Source organism: Diceros bicornis, chromosome 10 (genome assembly GCF_020826845.1).
Source record: "Diceros bicornis minor isolate mBicDic1 chromosome 10, mDicBic1.mat.cur, whole genome shotgun sequence".
Classification (NCBI taxonomy): Eukaryota; Metazoa; Chordata; class Mammalia; order Perissodactyla; family Rhinocerotidae; genus Diceros; species Diceros bicornis.
Window position 1 is genome coordinate 52,208,813 of NC_080749.1, and position 24,233 is coordinate 52,233,045.

General features: G+C 40.8%; 1 non-coding gene across 1 annotated transcript; it reads right to left on the reverse strand.

Moving 5' to 3' along the window:
* Window positions 1–2,040: 2,040 nt before the first annotated feature.
* Window positions 2,041–2,112, reverse strand: TRNAA-UGC (transfer RNA alanine (anticodon UGC)). The gene has a single exon. It is a non-coding gene; the product is annotated as a tRNA-Ala (tRNA).
* Window positions 2,113–24,233: the final 22,121 nt, after the last annotated feature.

The window sequence follows — 24,233 nt, forward strand, 5'->3', positions numbered from 1 at the left end:
ATCCACTTAGATTTTTACATGGAGCTAAGAGTTCAAGGCAGTGTGGTCCCCAAATTAGCAGCATTAGCATCACTTGGGAACTTGTTAAAAGTGCAGATTCTTGGGTTCAATTCCAAGTTACTAAATCAGAAACCCTGAGAATGGGGCCCAGTAATCTGTGTTTCAATAATTCCTCCAGTGATTCTGATGCACACTCAAGTTTGAGAACCACTGGTTTAGGAAACTGCATAGTTAATAATGTGTAAGATTAACCTATGGAAAATAAGCAAAGTCTAGCCTAAAACATTTCTCACAAGTTATTCTGGGGAAATGGAGAATGATAGGCCACTTGGTGGAAATCCCTCACCCAACTAAGAAACTCAATTGAGAATCTTCTAACTCTCTCTGAGACAGCAATAGTCTTAATTAAAGAGATATTCTTATAGGCGTGTAATACAATTATATAGACAATTGTCCCTTTATAGTACTTAATACAAATAGAAGATTTACGTTTTTGAATCATAAATCATATATTTTATGTTAGTGGAATTTTCTCCATAAAGTGGAATAGTGACTTTTAGCAACATCTGTTTTCTTGAAAGGAATACTCAGCTAACTGAGCAGTTTGGTTTTTTAGTGTCATTGTATGATTAATAACTACTCATCTTAGGGCACATATAAACTCCACCACTACGAGTGGTGTACATGTACGCTCCATGCCGCAGACATGCAATGATGGAACTTCCAAAACACAAGCACAGTGGCTTCGAGCCTCTGTTTTGCTAAAACAGCTTTTTAAAACTACTGATAGGGAAGTGCAGAGCCTAGGGCTTCTCTGTTGAGGCCACAATTTAGGAGGTTCTAGATACTTATCTAAACCCAGAGTCTTCGTCTTCACTTCCTCTGGTTTCACTGCCGTCCTCATCAGCCCACTCCTCTTCTCCTCCACCAAATCTTTCTTGCCCAAAGTCCATTTTAGGGCTGTTTCTCAAACCAGAATGCGATTTTGTAAAACTCCTTTGAAAAACAGTTTATTTCTGATCTTTGGAATTATAGAAAGCTGCTGTGAATTACCAGCACCATAAGCTCGTGACATAAATGAGAATAGCTCCATCAGCTTTTCCAGTGAATGGGCCTCTTCCTCTGCCTCCAAGTCTAAACTATCCATAATTGTTTGGGGTACTTTAGAAGGACCCTTAGTGGGTGACAACAAGGAGCTAGGTTGATGCTGACTATGGCGTATGCCCAAGGAGTTCCCCCGGAACCCTGAAAGGTCAAGGAAGCTCTCTCTATGACCAGATAAATCTCCCCAACTAGAATTTATAGAAATAGAATTTAACACATTGGAATTGGAGGGGACCTTAAAAATCACAGTCTGGGGGCCAGCCCGATGGTCTAGTGGTTGAGTTCACGTGTTCCGCCTTGGTGGCCTGGGGTTCATGGGTTCAGATCCCGGGCACAGACCTAAACACCGCTCATCAGGCCATGCTGTGGTGGTGTCCCACATACAGAATGGAGGAAAAATTGGCACAGATGTTAGCTCAGGGCCAATCTTCCTCACACACACAAAAAAATCCTGCAGTCTGATGTTCTCATTTAACAGAGAAAAAAACAGGGCATGATTGATCAATGAAGCAATCATTATCCATGATGCAATAAAGAGTAAGACACTCAATAAAACCAGCAGCCTAGAAAAGGGAGAGATGGTTGAGGATCATGAAGAATGGGAGAAGACTCAGCAAAGTAGCATCAAGAGAAACTTTGGCCCCAAGTTGCCAAAGGACCGGTTCCCAACTTTTCACGTACATGAAAATTACCTGGGATGCTTATTTAAACGTAAACTCCCAGGCTACATTCCTAGACCTGATTCGTTAGGTCTAGGGGTGAGGCCCAGAGAGCTTCGTATAACCATCACCCCAGTGATTCTAAGACAGGTGGTTGGAAGAGCACCATTAGAGAAACACTTCCTTACAAGAAAAAGCCTATTGGGTAGGGAAGTTTCTGAGCATTTTGACAATGGCAAGTGCTTAGATAATAAATCCATATCAATCTTCCCTTTTTTGGAGATGTCAGGGATCGAACCCGGGACCTCATACATGCAAAGCATGTGCTCTACCACTGAGCTACATCCCCTGGCTAATTTTCTTTTTTTTAAAGTTGACAGCTCATGTGCTGAGCCTGAGACATAATACATTCCTGGATCTTAAAGAGGAGAGGTTGCTTAGAAGCTTATCTTATTTACCCAGGTCAGTGCCAAATGCTGTAGAAGTCATGATCCTTTCCCTGTCAAAATGTAAGAATACAGACACTAAATGGTGGCTTGGGTTTGCTAAATTCTCGACTAACATTGGTTAAATGCTGAACTGAAGTCAGAAAAATTGAATTAAATAGGTGTGTTCGAGATCTTTCATTCCGGCTCATGTCTTTCTGTGACATTTCAGGATCAAAGAGTTATTGAGTTTTATAACTGAAATGATCTCAGAGTTCACCAACTCAAAGCCTTTCATTGTACAGATGAGGCAACTCAGCCACCAAAGGAAGAGCAATGCTCTAAGCCTTAAAGTCAGCAGCCCAGGGCTCCCTGACGTACCTCCCATCTCTATAATCCCACTGATCATATCGCCTATGATGATTTACAACTAGGTTGCCTTATGTGCAAGATTGGAGTGCTCTTCTACTGTAATGTCTATGGGAGAATATCTAGTGAATAAATTAAATGTTTTCAAGGATTTTTATTTTAAATAACAGCATACGGCTCTTATAGGAAAAAGAAATATAAATATTTCAGATTACCTTTAGAAATGCAGACACTCTTTGAAAGTTATTTCTTCTGCAACAAAAATTTATGGAGTGCCTCCTGTGTGCCAGGCACAGTTTTGGACACGGGGGGTGTACAGTGAACAAAATTCTAGCCCTCGTAGAGCTTGCATTCTAGTGGAATCACAGTGTTGTAATTCTGAGCCTCTTTCCTGACGTCTTACCTCTTTGTCATTGCAGTCACTTTCAGGTTCTTTCATTCCATAAATATTTATTAAATGTTTACAGATGCCAAAGACTATGAGTATCCATCATGAAAAAGTCATACAAGGTCCTTGCCCTCATGGAGCCTACAGTCTAGTAGGGGACACAGAAAGTCAACAGGCAATGTGTAAGGGACACAGGCTATTCACTACTGCTTACTAGAGCCTAATATAGTATCTGGCACATAGTATACACTCAATAAATATCTTTGTTGTTGAATATACTGTATTCAGTTTAATACTGAATACTGATTCAGCTGAATTCAGTTGAATGCTGTTGAATATACTGATAAGTATAGTCAGTATACTGTCAGTAAGGATGTCATATAGAAATGCATGCCATTATCCCTTTCCATCAACATCTGTAAGAAGTGTCTCAGTGATAATGACCAGAGACCCTTTCTGCCTTTACCTGTTTGTGTTGGTGGATGGAGGGGGGTGCTAGGAAGCTGCTGAGTGGTTCCCTCTACTCCTCCCAGTTTCTTGGGTCTGCTGGCTTCCCTGAGACAATCTCACCTTTCCAGTGTCTTAACAGTCATTCTCTGGCATTCCCCAAGTCTCATTACTCCAGCTTTTAAAGCACCCCCCTACCACAGCTTTCCTAGCTACTGTTATCAAAATCATTTAGGAGATTATGTTAAGCAACTGTTCAAAGGGGAAAAAAAAAAAAAAAGCAAAAACCACAAGGGCGGGGGTGGAAGAAGCCAGAGCTGAGGAGAGAAGCAGAGTCTCTCAGATTGGGAAGGGCGTGGTAGTGGTAGGTGTGTATCATGTGGAGGATTGATGGATCTGGGAATATGGAACAACCATACCTCAGAAGGGACAGTTAGGGTGCTCCTAAAAAGGCTAGATCCAGAGCACTTGGCAACAGTCTTGGCAAAGACTCCTATGTATTAATTATATTTTGTGACATAACAAATTACTTCAAACCTAGAGGCTTTAGGTAACACACATTTATTATCTCAAAGATTTTGTGCACCAGGAGTCTAGGCAGAGCTTAGTTGCAGCCTCTGCTTCAGAGTCTCTCATAAAACTGCAATTAAGGTGTCAGCCAGGGCTGGGGTCTCATCTGAAGGCTTAACTGATGAACTATCTGCTTCCAAACTTAAGTGGTTGTTGGCAGGATTCAGTTCTCTGTGGGCTGTTGGACTGCAGGCCTCAGTTCTTTGCTGGCTGTTGCCTGGAGATGCCCTCAGTTTCTTGATACATGGGCCTCTCCAACATGGCCACTTGCTTCATTAAAACATACAAGCCAGGAAGGCAATAGATGCTAGCAAGATGGAAGTACATCTTATATAAACTACCCACAGAAGTGACAGCCTATCGACATTCTACTCACTTGAAGAAAGTTACTCAAGAGAAGAGAATTACACAGGATTTTAATACTAGGAAGTGGGAATCATTGGGGGCCATTTTAGAGGCTGCCTATCACGCCCTGACTCACAACTTGTCAAAAAAAAAATAACAATAATGGAGTCACATATATAGACCATAAACCTTTGGACAAAGAGTTTCTCAGCATCAGCCGTAATGTTTCCTCACTGGTAAGAGACTGCCAGTTGTCCCCAGTATCCATCTTTCCTTTCTTCCTTTTAGTAATAGTAATCTCCAAGTTTTAGAGAGGCGTATGGCTGTCCAGCTAGAGACTATATATCCCAGCCTCCCTTGTAGTTTAAGTTCTCACCAATGGGATGTGAGCCTAATGATATATGCCACTTCTGGTAACATCTTTAAAAGAAAGCTGCATGCCCTCCCCTTCCTCTTTACCTCCCTTCTGAGCCTGGAATGCAGACATGATTGTGGGCATTGAGCTCAACCATGAGGATGAGGACAACCCCCTGGAAGATGGCAGAAAAATAAAACAGAAGGAATTAGGGTCCCAAGACCATTATTTGAAGCAGAGCAGTCCAACTTTCCTGAGCTGCCTACCAGCTAGACTTTTATATAAAAGAGAAATAAACCATCTTGTTTAAGCCATTGTTATTCGGTGTCTGTCACAAGTAACTAAACCAATATCCTAACTGATAGATCACACAAAGCTTCTAGAGGCAGGTATTAGCAGTATTCCTGCTGAGTCTTCCTATGGCAGCTGTAAATTACATTCCTTTAAAAGATATCACATGGGGACCGGCCCCGTGGCTTAGCGGTTAAGTGTGCGCGCTCCACTACTGGCGGCCCGAGTTCTGATCCCGGGTGCGCACTGACGCACCACTTCTCCGGCCATGCTGAGGCCGCGTCCCACATACAGCAACTAGAAGGATGTGCAACTATGACATACAACTATCTACTGGGGCTTTGGGGAGAAAAAGGGGGAAAAAAGGAGGAGGCTTGGCAATAGATGTTAGCTCAGGGCCGCTCTCCCTCAGCAAAAAGAGGAAGATTGGCATGGATGTTAGCTCAGGGCCGATCTTCCTCACAAAAAAAAAAAAAAGATATCACATGGTGTCACCTTTCCAGCTCCTCCTAGGCTGAAGTCTTCAAAATGAGTTCTCACCCCTGAAAGGGTACCCTTTTAGTATGCTGCTATGGAAAACTACATCACTGCTTTCCAGTTTTGCCCATGCTCAGGTACCCAGAGGACTTCATTCATTCAGTTATTCATTTACTTCACTATTTATGGGGCTGTTCTCATGTGGCAGTTACTGTTTTAAGCACCAGGAATACAATAGTGAACAGGACAGACAAGCTTTATGCTCTCAGGAGGCTGACATTCTAGGAGGGCAGTAAAAACACAATATAAACAAATAAACAAGATCATTTCAAGGAATTATAAAATAAAACAGCAACTTGAAATTCATCTTCATTTGCCCTATAAGATCACACAGGCAAATTGAGTCTCAGACACTTGCTGGATATCTCATGGTCTCCATGGTAACCAGCCCCAAAGATGACCCCCAAGAATCCTTGTGTGTTAACTGCCTCAGACCGAAGGAGACACATTATTTCCACCCACATTCCTTTGGTGAGAATTAGTCTCATGACACACCTATATGCATGGGTGATGGGAAATATAGAGAAGCACATGGATATTCGTTGAACATTAACAGTGTTCTGCCAACACACTCATCATAAAAATCCAAATAAATAAACACGTAAAGTAGAAAGTATAAGGGCTACTTTATCCTCGCCCATCATAAATAACTACTGGTAACATTTTGGTTCATTCATTCAATCAATACATCTTTATTGATCTCCTGCAGTGGGCCTGGCCCTGTTTTCCATGCTGAATATGCTGGATATGGTTCCTAACCTCATGTGGCTTCCAGTTTGAGCGTGTGTGTGTCTCCTCCTGGGTTTGTAGACTGCCTCTATCACACATAATAGGCAAACTACTTAATTCCTGAAGACTCAGTTTCCTCATTTTCAAAATGGGTAGAATAATAGTACCCAATTTATAGAGTTATTGTGGGGATTAAATTAGATAATATAGGGGCTGGCCCAGTGGTGTAGCGGTTAAGTTCACCAAGCTCTGCTTCGCAGGCCCAGGGTTCACCAGTTCAGATTCCGGGTGTGGACCTACTCACCACTCATCAAGCCATGCCGAGGCGGTGTCCCACATAGAGCAACTAGAAAGATGTGCAACTACCTACTGGGGCCTTGGGGAGAAAAAAGGAAAAAAGGAGGAAGATTGGCAATAGATGTTAGCTCAGGGCCAATCTTCCTCAAGAAAAAAATTAGATAATATACGTTAAATAACTTAGAACATGTGCTCAATAAAAAGTCCACCACTATTGTTATATGCACAATACAAATATTTGCTTTTATGTAAATAGTATTACACTACTTATGCATTATTCTATGGTCTACTTCTTGAACCCTTTCAGTGATGTTCATTTTTCCATTTCAAAACACTGAAGATGAAGTTCATCATTATAACTGCTTTATGGTATTCTGTTGTCTGTATTTATCCTAATATATTTAGTACAGAGATTCACGGACATGTGGTCCATGAATGGGAATTGTATGCAAATGTCTTAATGTACTCATTTTTCTGGAGAGTAGATCCAAAATTTAGTTCAATTCTGAAAGGACTCATAATCCGAAAGCAGAACTGTGACTTAAATGGACCAATCCTTGACGTTGATCACGTAATTTCACCTTTTGCGTTCCAATCTCTTGATCTGTGTGTTCCGTTAAATTACTCATCTCTCTTTCCTAGAAATGTGAAATCTTTCTAGAAAACACAAACAAAAACAGAAACATAGAACCAAAACCAACAGTATTATTAGGTTTAAACTTAATGGTTCCATTTTACTTCCCGTTCCTCAGTGGAGCAGGACTAATTGCCAACTTCTACACTTGAGGTTAGTTAACCCCCAAATATCTTCCCACTACGCTTTAAAATTCTGAGTTTCTGTACTGTCTCTTCATAAGGCCTATTTCTTTTTCTCTGTAGAGTGTGTCCTCATTTAGATTTTCCTCCCTTTACATCCATTCTACAGTACCACCCTTGAGAAAACACGTATGCTCCATTAAACGTGTGGAGGGCACCGTTTAAGTGTGCTCTCAACCCTACCATTTAATGCAGCTATCTATGTAGTCTCGAATTGTGATTTGAAAAATGCACTCTTTGAATACCAGTAATTTTGATATTAAACTATACAGATAATATTTTTAAGGGGAAAAATATAACTGCCCATTTTGATTTTGGGAGATTTCAGTTCTGAGATCCACACAGAGGCACAAAGACCACATATGATTATAGGCAAATCACTTCATTTCTCTGAGATCAGTTTCCCCATCTATAAAGGAGATTAAGAGGTTTCCAAATGTAATTCCTTAGAACCCCCGCTGACTACTGAGATGCCTTAGAAGTCTCCTTGTAGATGGGGTGTTCTGCTTCTGTCTGTTTCATATCCTGAGCTCCTTTGATGACCACCAACCAGCTGGATGATCCTTTTCACTTCTGTTATGAGTCTCTACTCCATGAACTACAAGCATAATCTATGCCTCTCAGGGCCAATGTTTGATAGTCCAGTTTTCAATACAGATTGTTAAAAAAAGAAAATGGAAGAAAATAGTGGAGTGGAAGAAGCCACAGGGAGGAGAGGGAGAGAGACCAGGGAAGATTGAGAAAGGAAGAAACAAGTTTGTTAGCCCAGTAATGTGACCCATGCAGAGTGCTGACTCTTTAGACAGGCCCCATGGGGACCTTCTGCTTAAAGGTTTGCCCAAAGTCAGGGCCTTATCCCTCCAGAGAACTGGAACTTTAGTGACAATCCCATCTCTGGCAGAGCAGCTGATGCTGTTCCACTTCATAGCAGATTGCACTGCATAATGGACACCTCTGTACTATAATGGAAGAGGAGTTCAGACTCTTGGTCTGCTATCAACTAAAGGCATAACTTTAGGCAAGTCGTGTAATTCTATGAGGGTCAGTTTCTTTATCTGAAAACTGAGGGAGTAGGACTGGATGATCTCTTGAGGTCCTTTCCTGCTTGAAAATGGCATGATTCTTATGAACATTTGTGTATATAGCCAGGTGCTCTGGTTTATCTATTGCTAAATAAAACCACTTCAACACTTATTGCCATAAAATAACAACCATTGTATTATGCTCACATATTCTGTGGGACAGGAACTCACAGAATTCACACAGGACACAGTGGGGGTGGCTTCTGTCCCACAGTGGTTGGGATCTCAGTTGGGAATGATTCAGTTGGGGGTGCCTTGAATGCCTAGGAGCTGGAAACATCTGGAGACTGCCTCACTGACATGTCTGGTGCCTGAGCTAAAATAACTTGAAGTCTGAGCTCAGTAGAGTCTGTCAACCAGAGCACCTATTTGTGGCCTCACCGTGTGACTTGGGCTTCACAAAACATGGCAACTGGATTTCCAGAGGGAATTGCTTGAGATTGAGCATCCCAATAGTGAGGATTCCAAAACAGGTGAAGCTACATGGCCTTTTCAGACCAAGCCATAGAAGTCTTTTAGTGACACTTCTGCCATATTTCTTTGGTTACAAGCAAATCACTATGGCTAGCCTATATTGAAGGGAAAGGGAAGTATGCCTTCAGATCAACAGATCTTGTTGAGGGATTAGCAAGTTCACATTGCAAAAGAGCCATCATTGCTACCATCTTTGGAAAAGAACAGTCTGCCACAGCCAACATTCTGGCAACGACAGTTCACATCCCTCCCACATGAAAAATATCCTCACTCTTCCCTCAAGATCCCCAAAGTCTCATCCTCAAGATCCTTAAAGTCTGCATCAATTCAAAGTCCAAGGTCTTGCTATCTACTTAGGTTCTGGGGCAGATGAGCTTTCTCAGGTGCCTTTCTCCGGTACAGCCCCTGTAGTACAGTTCCTTGCAATCTGAAGATCTATGAACTAAAGAGACAAGTGTTGTCTTAAGATCCTTAAAGGACCTTTTATCTGTCTGAAAAGGTTCATGAGGCACCGTCTTAAATCTTTCTGAGGTTTGAAAAAAGCATTTAAAGTCCCATTGTTGGCTTCCTCTTTCCTCTGAGACCGTGTCTTCCTGATAGCACCTTGGATTTGACCTTTGCACTGAAGACCTTTCTTACTTGGAGAATGCTTTGCTGATTAGAAAGACTGACTTGAGCCCTCTATACTTCCTCTAAATTTTGTTGGAAAATAGAACATTTTCTCTTTTCTCCAGCCATATTTTATCATCAATAGCTAAAGGAAACCAGTTGGCAATTTCAACTTTCTGCTGGGAAATCTCCACTAGTTCATAGGTATGTTTTCTATTTTTCATGTTATTGCAGGTGACAATGTTGCTAAACCCTTTGCTACAACTTAGCAAGGTCACCTTTTTACCACCCTCCAATAATAATTTCCTCCTGTCCTTCTAGCCTTCACTGACAGTCTTCTCAATGTCCATCCAGATTTCACTAACAAATTTCTCAAGGACATTTGAACTTGAGAGACTGAATATACAAACTGATACTGGCCAGACAATATATAAAAACAGAACTCTGACCCACAATCTGCAGCACCTAGCCTAGGAAACCAGCCCAGGCAGCCAGCCTGCTACAAATCAGTCTTGTAGGAAGTCAGACTGCTATCTCTGGCAACAAACCAGGAAACCAAACATAGCCCCTCTAACAGTCGACCCCAAATGACCGAGACTTGATTAATAACTGAGAGCTTCCCTAATTTTTGTCCCTGCTTTACCTTAGGACCAACTGGAGAAAGGCAAATATGCACCCTAACCAATCACATAGGATTTCCTGCTTCTAGTGAGCCCTACAGCATCCTCATGCCAACAGCCTCCAATCCGGGCACAACTGAAGCCTTCCCTTTTTCCAATATAAAACTGTCCCACTCCTCTGCCTGCCTTTGAGTTTCTGCCAAAACACAAGTAATGGTGGCTAACTCCCTTGCTATAGCAAGTTCCAAATAAATAGCCTTTGCTTGTTCTCATTTCATTGGTTTTCCTTGATTTCCAGAGGTTTCTTCCTGCTGCCCAGTCAAAAGCCAACGGCTTATGTTTTTGGTTTTTGTTATGGAAGAGTCCCACTTCCAGGTTCCAAATTCTGTTCTGGTTATCTGTTGCTGCATAAAAACTACTCTAAAACTGAGTGGCATAAAACAACAGTCATCTTATTATGCTCATGGATTCTGTGAGTCAGGAATTCAGAAAGGGCAGATAAGGATGGCTTGTTAGTGCTCCACAATGTCTGGGACCTCAGCCGGGAAAACTCGAATGGCTGGGGCGGGACTCACCTGGAGGCTTCCTCACTCACATGTCTGCTGCCTTGGCTGTGGTGACTCTGGAAGGCTGGGCGCAGCTGGGGTTGGGCTCTTCATACCATTGGCTTGAGCTCTTCACAACATGGTGGCTGGGCTCTGTGAGAGAGTGCCCTGAGAGGTGCAGCCAAACAGCGAATGTTCTAAGAGAAAAGGGCACAAGCCACACAGCCTTTTCTGACCTAGCCTTGGAAATCACATTTGTTGGTTCAAGCAAGTCACTAAGGCTAACCTAGATTCAAGCGGAAGGAATTAGACTCGCCTCTTAATGGGAGAGTGACAAAGTCCCTCTGCACAAGGACATGTGGGATGGTAGATACTGTTGCAGCCATTTTTGGTAACTATGATTTGCCACTCCAGACCACTCTCTTCCTGACATCCATCTGCTCCTTCATACCTACATTACTTATTTTTACCCTGCTTTCTTTCAAAAGAAATTTGAGGGGCCGGCCCGGTGGCTTAGTGGTTAAGTGCACGCGCTCTGCTACTGGTGGCCAGGGTTCGGATCCCGGGCACGCACCAACACACCGCCTCTCCGGCCATGCTGAGGCCACGTCCCACACGCAGCACCTAGAAGGATGTGCAACTATGACGTACAACTATCTACTGGGGCTTTGGGGAGAAAAAGGGGAAAAAAAGGAGGAGGATTGGTAACAGATATTAGCTCAGAGCCAGTCTTCCTCAGCAAAAAGAGCAGGATTAGCGTGGATGTTAGCTCAGGGCTGATCTTCCTCACAAAAAAAAAAAAAAAAAGAAATTTGAGGACACTCAGTTGTAGTTAGAAGATGAATTGGTAGGCATGGAAACAAAATAAGGAAAGTTGGTTGATCTCAGGTGATAATCTCATACAGGTATTCATTTATTCATTCCATAAGTATCTTTTAAGCATTAACAACGGGTCACGCACTGTGATCAGCTCAGGAGATCTGAGGTGAGCCAAATTAACACAGGTCCTGTTCTCATGAAGCTTAAACCCAGTTGGGGAGGCAGACATTTTTCAATAATCACACAAATATATAACCACAAGTGCTCTAATCTCATAAGTGTTATACAGAAATGGTCCAGGAGCCGTAAGTGTGCAACGCAGGAGCTTGGGCCTGTCCAGAGAATTACAGAAGATTTCCCTTAAAAAAGTGACATTTAATGTTGGAGAGGATGTGGAGAAACAGGAACCCTCATACACAGCTGGTGGGAATGCAAATTGGTGCAGCCTCTATGGAAAACGGTATGGAGATTCCTCAAAGAATTAAAAATAGAGATGCCCTATGATCCAGCCATCCCACTACTGGGAATCTATCCAACGCACCTGAAATCAACAATCCAAAGAGGCTTATGCACCCCTATGTTCATTGCAGCATTATTCACCATAGCCAAGAAGTGGAAGCAACCTAAGTGTCCCTCGACTGAGGATTGGATTAAGAAAATGTGGTATATATATACAATGGAATACTACTCAGCCATAAAAAAAGACAAAATCGTCCCATTTGCAACAACATGGATGGGCCTGGAGCGTATTATGTTAAGTGAAATAAGCCAGAAAGAGAAAGACAAACACTGTATGATCTCACTCATATGTGGAATATAAACCAACACATGGACAGAGAAAACTGGACTGTGGTTACCCGGGAAGTGGGGGTGGGGGGTGGGCACAAGGGGTGAAGGGAGTCATATATGGGGTGATGGACAAACAAAAATGTACAACCCAAAATTTCACAATGTTAGAAACCATTAAAATATCAATAAAAATCAAAAAAAAAAAAAAGTGACATTTAAGATAATAACTCAAAGATGAGAAAAAAGGTAACTAAACTAGGGTGTTGCAAAGCATGTTACATGAACCACTGGTGGTACAGCAATATTACTGTCTTCGTTATGTATTTATTTTACAGTTTTGTGCAATTTATGATAGGTGATATTGGTTTTCCCCTTTTGTTAGCAGATAAGTTTCCTTGTAGAATAAATGTTTTTATGTTTAACAAACCTGTCAATTTAAAGAAAGAAGGTAAGTAAAGTAATAAGGTAGACATTACACAAAAAAGGCAAACGTCGTGTAGGTGATATGTGGATATCTCCAGCATAGAAAATACTGGACTTGGTGTGCTGGAGGATGGGGTGGGGAGCCGAATCAAGAGCAGTAGAAGGAGCATCCTGGTGCAAAAGCTCTGAGGTGGAAGAGTGGGGTGTCCACAAAACAGAATGTGGCCAGTATGGCTTGAGCAGAAAGGGAGATAGAACAGCTTACAGTGAGCCAGGAGAGGCCAGGAGCCTGATGTTCAGGAACTTTAGTTCAGAACTGAAACCTCCAAAAATCAAAATGGGAAATCGCTCTTTTTTCCCTTAAATATTATACCTGTGACGGGTCAGTACAAAATCACTGGTATTTGAATGGTACATTTGTAACAGAACAAATTTAGACTATATAGATAGCAGCGATATTAACTTGCAGTATCTGAGCGTTAATATTCCCATTGGAAATAGTGTTGTTCAACATGTTTTCATTATCCTAAAAGCAGTACATCATTGAAGAATTTGGAGAAAAGGAGTGATAAAACCTAGTTTGTGCAGTTTTTCAAAATAATTTTTATCGATGTAATTCATTCATTTAAAAAAATTGTACAGGGGCCGGCCCGGTGGCGCAAGCGGTTAAGTGCACGTGCTCTGCTGCGGCGGCCCGGGGTTCGCTGGTTCGGATCCCAGGCGCGCACGGACGCACTGTTTGGTAAGCCATGCTGTGGCGGCGTCCCATATAAAGTGGAGGAAGATGGGCACCGATGTTAGCCCAGGGCCGTCTTCCTCAGCAAAAAAAAGAGGAGGATTGGCGGATGTTAGCTCAGGGCTGATCTCCTCACAAAAAAAATAAATAAATAAATAAATAAATAAATAAATTGTACAAATCTTATTATTTTATTTCTAAATCTAGTGAATTTTAACATCTACTTTTAAAGTGGCCTTTTATTAATGTTTAGTGTCCTTTACAAACTTAGTTAATTAAACTTTACTTAAATATTTTAAATTTAATATATTCTTTTTACTTAACGCCGCTAACTATAGGACTTACCCAAATATTTAGAATGATGAATCTAATAAATTAAAATTATAAATTCAAAAAAAATTGTACAGAAGAGCTAATAATAATAATAAGCAATATTCTGCTTTCCAACCTCTTTCCCACTCCCAGAGGTAACCGCTGTAACTCTTCTCTGTTTTTATTCTTCTGATATTTCTTCTTACCTCCAAAAAAAAAACATGATTATATCTGATTTATCAAGTTTGGACATTGTACTTGACATATCACATGTGCTTGCTTAGATGTCTTCAGGCTCGCCTTTCTCCCAGTCCCTCAGCTTGCCCTGGCCATCCCAGTGGTGACTGACTAAGTCTGAGTTTCTGGTTTCACTGCAGGAGGCCATCAGGCCACATACTCAGATCTGGCTTCCCCAATGGCTACCAAAGGGGCCAGGTGACACCCACTTGGATGCATGGGAGAGTTAATTCTCCAGGCAGCATATTTTGACCAGTGGAAGATAGAAGGCAAAAGGAGATTGCAGATACATTTTCTCTTCCTTTCTCCCTCTGATGGATTGTTCCAGGCACAGTATTTCCCTATAACCTGTCCAAAGAGGTCCTCTGTGACTGAGTGGTCACCTGCTGAGGAACCAGCTATGTTTATCCATGGCACTTTATGAAGCAATGGCCAGTGCAGTAATTCATCACCTGTATTTGCTACCAGTCCTTCCCTGCCGCTCTTCCCTTTTCCCTAACTCTTGCAGAGCTGGGATTGCACCTCCTAATAAAGCATTAGCCCTTAAGCTTTGCCGCAGGCTGTTTTCTAGAGAAATCAGGCTGACAGTTATCGCCAACATTATCTACAGTAGTCTCCCCTTATCCACAGTTTCACTTTCTGCAGTTTCAGTTACCCGAGGTCAACCATGGTCTGAAAATATTAAATGTAAAATTCCAGAAATAAACAATTCATAAGTTTTAAATTACCAGCTGTTCTGAATAATGGGATCAAATCTCGCATCATCCCGCTCTGTCCCATCCAGGATATGAATCATCCCTTTGTTCAGCATATCCACACTGTATATGCTACCCACCGTTAGTCACTTAGTAGCCTTCTCAGCTGTCAGATCGACTGTCACTGTCTCAGCATCACAGTGCTTGTGTTCAAGTAACCCTTATTTTACTTAATAATGGCCCCAAAGAGCAAGAGTAGTGATGCTGGCAATTCGGATATGCCAAAGAGAAGCCATGATGTGCTTCCTTTAAGTGAAAAGGTGAAAGTTCTCAACTTAATAAGGTAAGAAAAAAAATCTTATGCTGAAGTTGCTAAGATCTATGGTAAGAACGAATCTTCTATCCGTGAGATTGTGAAGAAAGAAAAAGAGATTCGTGCTAGTTTTGCTGTCACTCCTCAAATATGGATGTATAGGAAAAAACATAGTATACATAGGGTTCAGTACTATCTGTGGTTTCAGGCATCCACCGGGGATCTTGGAATGTATCCCCCACAGATAAGGGAGGACTACCATATTGACTTACAGCAATGACTTAACATCATTGCTCACATCTTTCTCCCATGTTCTTATAGTTACTCATTGTTCTTAGTTCTATTAGTTATACTTGTAACTTTCAATTTTGTGCTTATAACTTTACTTCTTTTCCCACCACCAGAGAGAGTATCTCTTGTCTCTGATATTTTGCAGGATGAGGATACTGGTATCCCTTCTCTTCTTTTCACTTCTCCTCCCCCTTTCACCTCCAAACCTCTGCACCATACTTTCTCATCCTTAAGGCTGATAGCATTTACATTCTGCTCTGTAATCATGAATATCTTCTGTTATTTTCCTAAATGCTGATTCTAAATTTCCAAATCAACATACAGTGCATGTACAGTACTATGGTGACTGTCTATCGTACAACAAATGTGTACTGAGAGTTTACTGTGTTTCAGGCACTGGTCTCAAGGCTCTAGGGATAACACAATGAACAAAATAGACAGAAATCCTTGCCCTCGTGGAGCTTTCATTTCAGCCAGGAGACAAACAATAAACAAGATAAATATGTATAATGTATAATATGATGGATAATGAAAAGTACGAAGAAGCAAATAAAGCAAAGAAGGAAAATAGGAAGAGTCAGGCTGAGGGGTTGAAATGTTAGGTAGACTGGGCAGGGAAGGCTTCACTGAGAAGGTAACCTTAAGGAAGTTCGGGAGCAAGATAAACAGCTACCTGGGCAAAGGGAACAACATTCTAGGCAAAGGGAACAGCAAGTACAATGGCCCTAAGACAGGAATGTGCTTATTGTGTTCAATGAAAGCAAGGAAGCTTATGTGGCCAAAGCAGATTGACCAAGTGGGGGATATAAAAGGGAATAAAGAAAGGGAAGTAAATGGAGAGCAGATTGTGTACCACATAAGTCATGGTAAGGATTCTGGCTTTTACTATAGGAGAGATGGGAAAACTTGAGAGGGTTTTGAGCAGTAGAGTGACAGGATCTAATGTACATTTTAACAGGATCACTCTGGATATTGTGTTGAGAAGAGACTGAAGGGGGGCAAGGGAGGAAGCAGGAAAACTAGTTAGGAGACGATTGAAATAATCTAAGCAAGAGATGACAGTGCTTGAAGTAGGGAGGTACCAGTGAAGGACAGGAGAAGTGGTCAGAATCTGGACGTATTTCGAAGGTAGAACCAACATGATCGGTGAACGGTTGGATGTGAGGGAAAAAAATGATGTCAAGAATGACTATAAGGTTTTTGACCTGAGCAACTGGAAGAATGGAGCTGTTACATAATGAGATGGGGAAACCTGCAGGAAGAGCAGATTCTAAGGGAAAAGATCAGGGACCCAACTTTAGCTGGTTTCAGTTGCTGTTGTAGTTATCTATTACTGCAGAGCAAACGACCCCCAAACTTAATGGCTTAAAACAACAATAATTATCATCACTCCTGGTTTCTATCCATCAGAAATTAGATAGGGTTCAACTGAGCAGTTCTTGTTTAAGATCTCTCATTGAAACTGTCCCAGTTTTAGCACTGAAAGTCCTGTGTCTTGGGAAACCCCTCCCAAGGATGCAAAAAGTTCTGGGTTTCAGTGATGGATGCAGAATTTGTTGTGTGGGGGAGGGGAAACCCATACAGTCGCCCAAAAAAAGAGACTGAGAGCATTGCTGTTTTTAGTTTCAAATGGACCCAGCATAGACTGTCTGCCCTTAGTAGTCACTGTCACTGGCTTTTCCCCTGACCACTGATGTTGGTAGCCGTGATCTGCGGTTTACAATAATGGATCAGCCGTTGTTGCATCACTTCAAGTGATGTGAGTCAAGTGTGCAACTTAAGTGCATGTGATCATGGCGTTAACAGTCCGTGTTTGACTTGGCCTGTGGATTAACTGTTGTGCTTTGTGTTAGGATTATTGTGGCCACTCCAAAAAATCAGGATGGATTCTCACCCAAAATTTGATTCAGATGTTGAGATTGATGATGCCAAGCACCCAATAAGAGGCTATAGAAAGGTTAATTATTTACGTAATTGAGGCCTCTGGGGAGAACAGGGCAGACCTCTCCAGCAGGTCCAAATGCCTTGAGAGAGCTGAGAAAGGAGACTGACTTGGAGTTTTTATTGTGGCGAGGGGACCGGGCGGGTGATGGTTCCCACTGTGGATAGGGGCTTGTGCGGTTTGACTCTCCCGCCAGCAGCAAAGCAGAGAGCACCCAGGCTTTCTTACAGCTTCCCCAGATATAGGGCAGAGGGGGAGAGGGAAGGGATGAGACTAAATCTGTGGGTAGTCAAACATCAAAAATGGAGTCAGCCTCCTGTCATAGAGAGAGTGCTATGTTATTTTTAACGTTGCAAATATTGTGACAATGTTTTCTAAAAGTTCAGATCATGAAAATGCAAATGATTGCAATATCACAAGCATGACCCTGCTGTCACTAAAAAAGAGGCTAAATGACTGTGTTGTTTTAATGACAGAAGGGAGGACACATACAACCGGATTAGGGAGAAACAGCCCAAATAGAGCATGCTGTACAATATGCAGGAAATAATTTTGGATCGGGCATGGTGGAGGAGGAGAGGGTGAAAACACACGTCAAGGGTTAGGCAGGGAAATATTCCTAAATTAATCAAAAGTTTTTTTGTCTCCCAAAGACACCGATGTTCAGTTGAATACAGTGACCACAGAATTACTTTGGGCATACCACACGAATGAATACACATTATTTTATCATTCTTTTTATGGCTCTGTGGAACTGAGTAAAGTTGTATTTATTGATTCACAGGTTGAAACTAAAATGTCCTGTGGGGAAATTTGAAAACAGATATGTTGGCTTCTGTATTAGGTTTCTAGGCCTGCCATAACAAAGCACCATAAACCAGGTGGCTTAAAACAAAAAATTTTATTCCCAGTTCTGGAGACTAGAAATCTGAAATCAAGGTGTCAGCAGGGCCATGCTCCCTCTGAGGGTCTGGGGAAGAATCTGTTTCATGCCTCTCTCCTAGTTTCTGGTGGCTCTGCCAATCCTTGGCATTCCTTGGCTTGTAGCTTCATCACTCCAATTTCTGCCTCCACCTTCCCGTAGCCACCTTCCCTCTGTGTGTGTGTGTTTGTGTCCAAACTTCCCTTTTCCTATAAGGACACCAGTCACATTGGATTTAGGGCCCACTCTAATCCAATATGACCTCATCTTAAATTGATTACATCTACAAAGACACTATTTCCAAATAGGGTCACATTCACATGTTCCAGGTGGACATGAATTTTGGGGGAAACTATTCAACCCGGTACAGCCCTCTACAGTGTAGAGCTCATTCTGTCAGATCTTACCTATGATCACACTTTCTACACGCTTTCTACATTTTAAGTAATGTGTCGAACTACGGCAACAAAAAAATGTTCACCCATTCTTTGGTATTTTAATTTGAAAAATGAAGTTTCAAATCATTTTATTGATTTCTATGAAGATTTTAATAAAACTATAGAAAACACAAAACAAAAGATTGCTGGTATCTTGTTCAAATAAAAACTAGACTTTGCTCATCTGTCTGCATTTTCAGCAGAAAGTACAAATGTAAATCTTGACAAATTCTATTCAGTCTATAAAATTCTATGATGGACTTGATAATAGCAGAGCTGTATGTCAAAATGAATTTACATTTGACTATATTCAGTCTTGCCACTACAGAAAAGAAAAGAAGGATGTCTTAAAGGCTGTAGGCAGTTCAGAGAAATGTTATTGAAAAAGGAAACAGAACTATTAAAAATAACCTATTACATCATAAGACAGAAGAAAATGTTTTTTAAATTAAATATAGATAATATCTGCTTAATTAGTACTATTGTATTTATGTTCTCCTTTTTAAATATCTTATGTTTACATATTTTAAAAATATAAAATGGCATAGCCTACAAAATTTAAATTCCAATATAGAGTTTTAAAAGAGATAAAATAAATTGCTTTATCAAAGGACAAGAATAAAATTATTAAAATATTGTTATATTTTTCTCATACGTATTATTTGTTTAATTAGTCCTACTATTAATTACTTCTAATTGCCATTGTTAACTAGTCCTCTTATTGTTTATTTGAATAATAGCATTTATGTTTATGTGCATATGTTGATATCTAGCATTCTGCTTTTGAGAATAATTTAATAAAGATTTCAAATAAAAATTAGACATAACTCCATTAATTTCATTAGCTATCATAATCACATTTTTCTATTTACTTAATGAAACTGAAATGTATAGCCAGATTAAAAAAACTAATTTGAAGCTAACAACCATTTTTAATAGGAAATAGACAATATTTAACATTTTATAAGATGAAGATTAACTATAATTGAAATAAATATTTCATGATATCATTTAATAAAAAAGGTACTAACTACATTATTTAATAACGTACACCCAATCTGAAAAAAATCACATAAAATTATCTGTAGCTTTTATCTAATGTATCTTTTAAAAATTAGTAGTCCCCGAAATCATTCCAGTTACACTGAAAAGAGTTAGTGTTATTAACTTACACTGATTTTCTGTTCAAAATTTTTTCTTTCTAGCTAATGAAACGATCCTAAGGATGAATACTGGGAATAGCTAAAAAGATTTGCTAAGATTTAAATACATTTAAAAAGCCATTTTTTGCATTCAATATTTTTCTCCAATCCTCTTTGTTCTCCTGAATTCCCCAAGAATGCTATGTTCTTGACAGTAGTCTAGGGATGGAGGAGGCTAGGTTTTTTTCAACAAAAACTATCACTTCTACCACTGTACTCTATGATGTATCACAACTGAAAACATTTCATTCTATTTCTGATGCTGGTTTCACTTTAACTGAAATATACTTAGAACAGAGAAAGACAGGAAACCCAAAATATTTATGTCTTGATCTATCATGAAAAGGAATTTCCCTTTGGCTTGGCCCAGGAGGTATTTACACCATGGGGGTCACCTCTGAGATTTGAGATAGGTGAGAGGTATGCCTTTCTCTTGTAAAGTGAGAGGAGAGGCAGAAAAATTTTAGGAAAGAGTCCATACAGATGTTGAGGATCCAGTAGCTGATTCCCTTAAGCTATTTTCTTCGTGGAAAGCAACCGCAGTTTGAAGACCACTGGTGAAGGAGAGAGAGAAGGCAGATGGACTAAGGGCATGTGGTAGGATGGTAGGGCAGCATTAAGGACACCCTTGAGGTTAACCATAATGAATTGAACATGAAACTAGTCATGTGTTTTCCATTAGTCACAGTCTACTGGGCTGATACAGTCATGAAGAAGGTAGAAGACTGGATTTAACCAGGATTGTAGATTTAACCAAGCAAGTAGTTCTCAGAAATTCAAGATGTGATACAGGCATACAAAGAACAACAGAGAGAGAGAAAAAAAAGACTGTACAAGAAAGAAAATGTAATCACAGTGCACTACTAGATTCTGCAGTAGTACATTATTACATAAATTTTAGCTCATGACTCATCATACTCTCTAAGACCAGTCTGTCTGATGGTGACCCCTCCACCCTCATTCTCTTTGTTGTGGATTTACACCTTTTTTATTCTTATATTATCTTATTAAGAGTATTGGGAGGAAGAGGTGATAACATGTGCCTAGTTTGTCATCTTGAGCAAAAAGTTCTCAAATTGCATTATAAAAGATCACTCTGGCTCTTGGAGAATGAATTTGGTGGAGGGGATGAGAGTGGATATAGTGACGTCAGGAGACAGTTGTATTAATCTAAGTAAAGGGTGCTGGTAGCTTGGTCTAAAGTGGTAGAAGTGGAAATGGAGAAAAGTACACAGTGTGGAGAGTTATTTAGTATGTAAAATTGACATGACTGGATTATGGAATGGAAATGAGGAATAAAAAGAGGTATTTGTTCAGGCTTCTTGCTAATGGTTATATTCACTAAGATATGGACACTGAAAGAGGACAACATTTCTGTTGGAAGATCATTAATGTAATTTTATAGCTATTGAGCTTGAAGTATCCTTGACACAGTCAAGTGCCGCATAGTGATGTTTTGGTCAATGGCAGACCGCATATACCATGGTGGTCCCATAAATTTAGTACCATATAGCCCACGTGTGTAGTATGCTATACTATCTAGGTTTATGTAAGTACACTCAGAACATATCCTCGTCGTTAAGCGATGTGTGAGTGGATATCCAAGTGAAGAGGTCAAGGAGGCACATGCTATGAGTGTAGCGGTGAAGTAGAGAAGGAGACATATATTAGGAAGTTACTGATGGTGTATCAATGGACAGTGAGCCAAATGAATGGATGAAATCTGTTAGGAAATGAATACAGAGTAAGAAGTGAAGGGGGTTGTAGTATATTGTAGAAAACGGTCACATATTCCTCTCATCCTGGTTTGCATGACTCTTTACAATGAGATTTTGTCTCCCATTAAGAGGTGAAGTTTATTTCTCCATCTCTTGAGTCTGGACCAGCTTGTGACTTGCTTTAATCAATAGAATATGGTGAAAGTAACGCTTTGGGAAGCTGAGCCTAGATATGGAGAAGCCTTGCAGCTTCTGCTGTTGCCCTTATGACTGCCATGTTAAGAGGCCCAGATTAGCCTTCTTGAGGATAAGTGACAATGAGAGGGAGCCTCAGCCAACAGCCAATACTAACCATGATACCCATGAGTAAGGTCATTTTAGGTCATCCAGGCCTCAGTTTGCCACAAGATGACTATAGCTGCATGAGTGACCACAAGCAAGAGCAGCAGAACCCCTCAGCCAAGCCAAATCCAACTTGCTAACCCACAGGATCATGAACAATTAAAATATTTGCTATTTTCAAGCCACTAAGTTTTGAGGTGGTTTGTTATGCAACAGTAGACCATTGATGCAGGAGCCCAGAAAAGAGTCTTGAGAAAACCCAATATTTAAATATTGGGTAGAGAAACCAAAGCTGACCAAAAAAAAAGTAGTAACCAGAGAGATAGGAAGAAAATCAGAAAGGTATAATGTCACAGCAAGAAGGAATTGACCCACAGAAATAAAAGAGTGTTTCAAGAATAAGGGCAGGGCCGGCCCCGTGGCTTGGCGGTTAAGTGCGTGCGCTCCGCTGCTGGCAGCCCGGGTTCGGATCCCGGGCGGGCACCGACGCACCGCTTCTCCTGCCATGCTGGGGCCGTGTCCCACATACAGCAACTAGAAGGATGTGCAGCTGTGACATACAACTATCTACTGGGGCTTTGGGGGGAAAAAATAAATAAATAAAATCTTTAAAAAAAAAAAAGAAGAAGGGAATGCCAACAGTGTCAGATATGGCTGAAAGGTCAAATAAGATGAGATGAAAAATTCCCATTGGATTTAATGACATGAAAGTGTGGTCAGTGACATTTGGGGGCAGAGGGAAAATTGAGAAGTTCAGTTTTAGACAGGTAGAGTTTGAGAATGCCTATGGGATATCTGTCCAGCACATAGTTAGATGATATGAGCCTGAAGCTCAGTGGAAAGTTGAGCGCCAGTCAGCATATCGGTGATAAAGCCATTAGTGTGGATGAGATCACCAGGGAGACCAAGTAAAGTGGGATGCGGAGGGGATCTCACAGCACACCAGGGTTTTGGAGGGTGGGCACAGGCAGAAAACACCACAAAGAAGCCCATAAATTAGAAGTGGGAGAAAGAGATGTGTGAAAGCTAAGTGTCTCAAAAAGGGGTGAGAAGCAAGTATGTCAAATGCAGCAGAGTAACGGGAAAACCAGAAGGTCCTCCCATTGAATCTGACACCCTTCGCCAGGGTAGTTTCAGCAGCACGGTGCAGGCAGCTGGCAACGGAGTGCTGAGCAATGACTGAAAATTAGAATACAGAGGCAGATGTGTAAAGAGAATCCACACAGAGAGAAGAGAGAAGGAGGGCACTTTCAGCGCGCAGTGTTTTGTTTTAAGGCTATTTGACTTAAGCTTGTTTATTAATTGAGGGGAAAGAGGTAGTCAAAAAAAAAGAGTGTTACACTCTTAACAGGATATTTTTTCCAACATCTGCTTTTGCAGGTTTCATGAAAAATCCTTCTACTTGTATTTAGTTTTTGCATCATCTTCATCTCAATATGTAGTTGGTGAAAATTCCCAGATTTGTTTGCTTTTTCCATTACAGATTTAGGTTAGCTGATTCCTGATTAAGTTGGGGAGGGACAGGCCATTTTTCTCACTTGGAGCTATCTTCAAATCACAGAGGAAGTATCTAGTATTCAAAGCATTCCCAAATGATGCTAAGAAAAGAAGTGAAATTCTCTGGTGAAATAAATTTGAGAAAAGCTATACATTAAAAATCTCCCTCTGAGACACTGACAAAGTACATTAGCATATTAAAGCTCTGAGACTTCCTACATTAAACAACAAAAAAACCCCCTGTTTAACAGTTTAACAAACAAACAAATTTCCCCAGTGGAATGCTTTTTTCTCTGCATGTTATTAACATACCAGAAGAATTCCCCCTTAACACCAGTCTAAGAAACTCTGCTGTAGCAAATTGAGTCTACCTATGTTCTGTGGATTCTGCTGGGTTTTACAATGGAGAGGTCTTCCCCATCTTATCTCTAGACTTAGGGATTCGAGTTACCTTGGGGGCTAGGAGTCCTCCCTAGACTATCTACAGTGAAGAATAGTAGTGACACCACCAATTACCTTGGGGAACCCTTTATAACACCAGGGCCGGGAGGAATTAACAAAAGATTGGACTGACGATAAAGATGGCTGAGTAGAGGTCAGCAAGAGACAACATCTGTAATTCCAGCTAACGAAAATCCCCGCCTCGTGAAAGGATTGATAATTTATTAACCTTCCTAGAAGGATGTGAGTTGAAGACAGGATCAAAGTGCCTCCTTACATATCTAGAGGAAGTAATCAACTAAACTACAATCACTTTAAATTAAGACACACAATTGGAGATAGTAACATATTATTGAAGTTCTGATGAATCAAAGAATCATGATGTAAAGCCCATGGAAATTAGTTATCTACGTTATTGGTTGAAAAGGGAAAATTGTGGAGCACAAATATGTCAC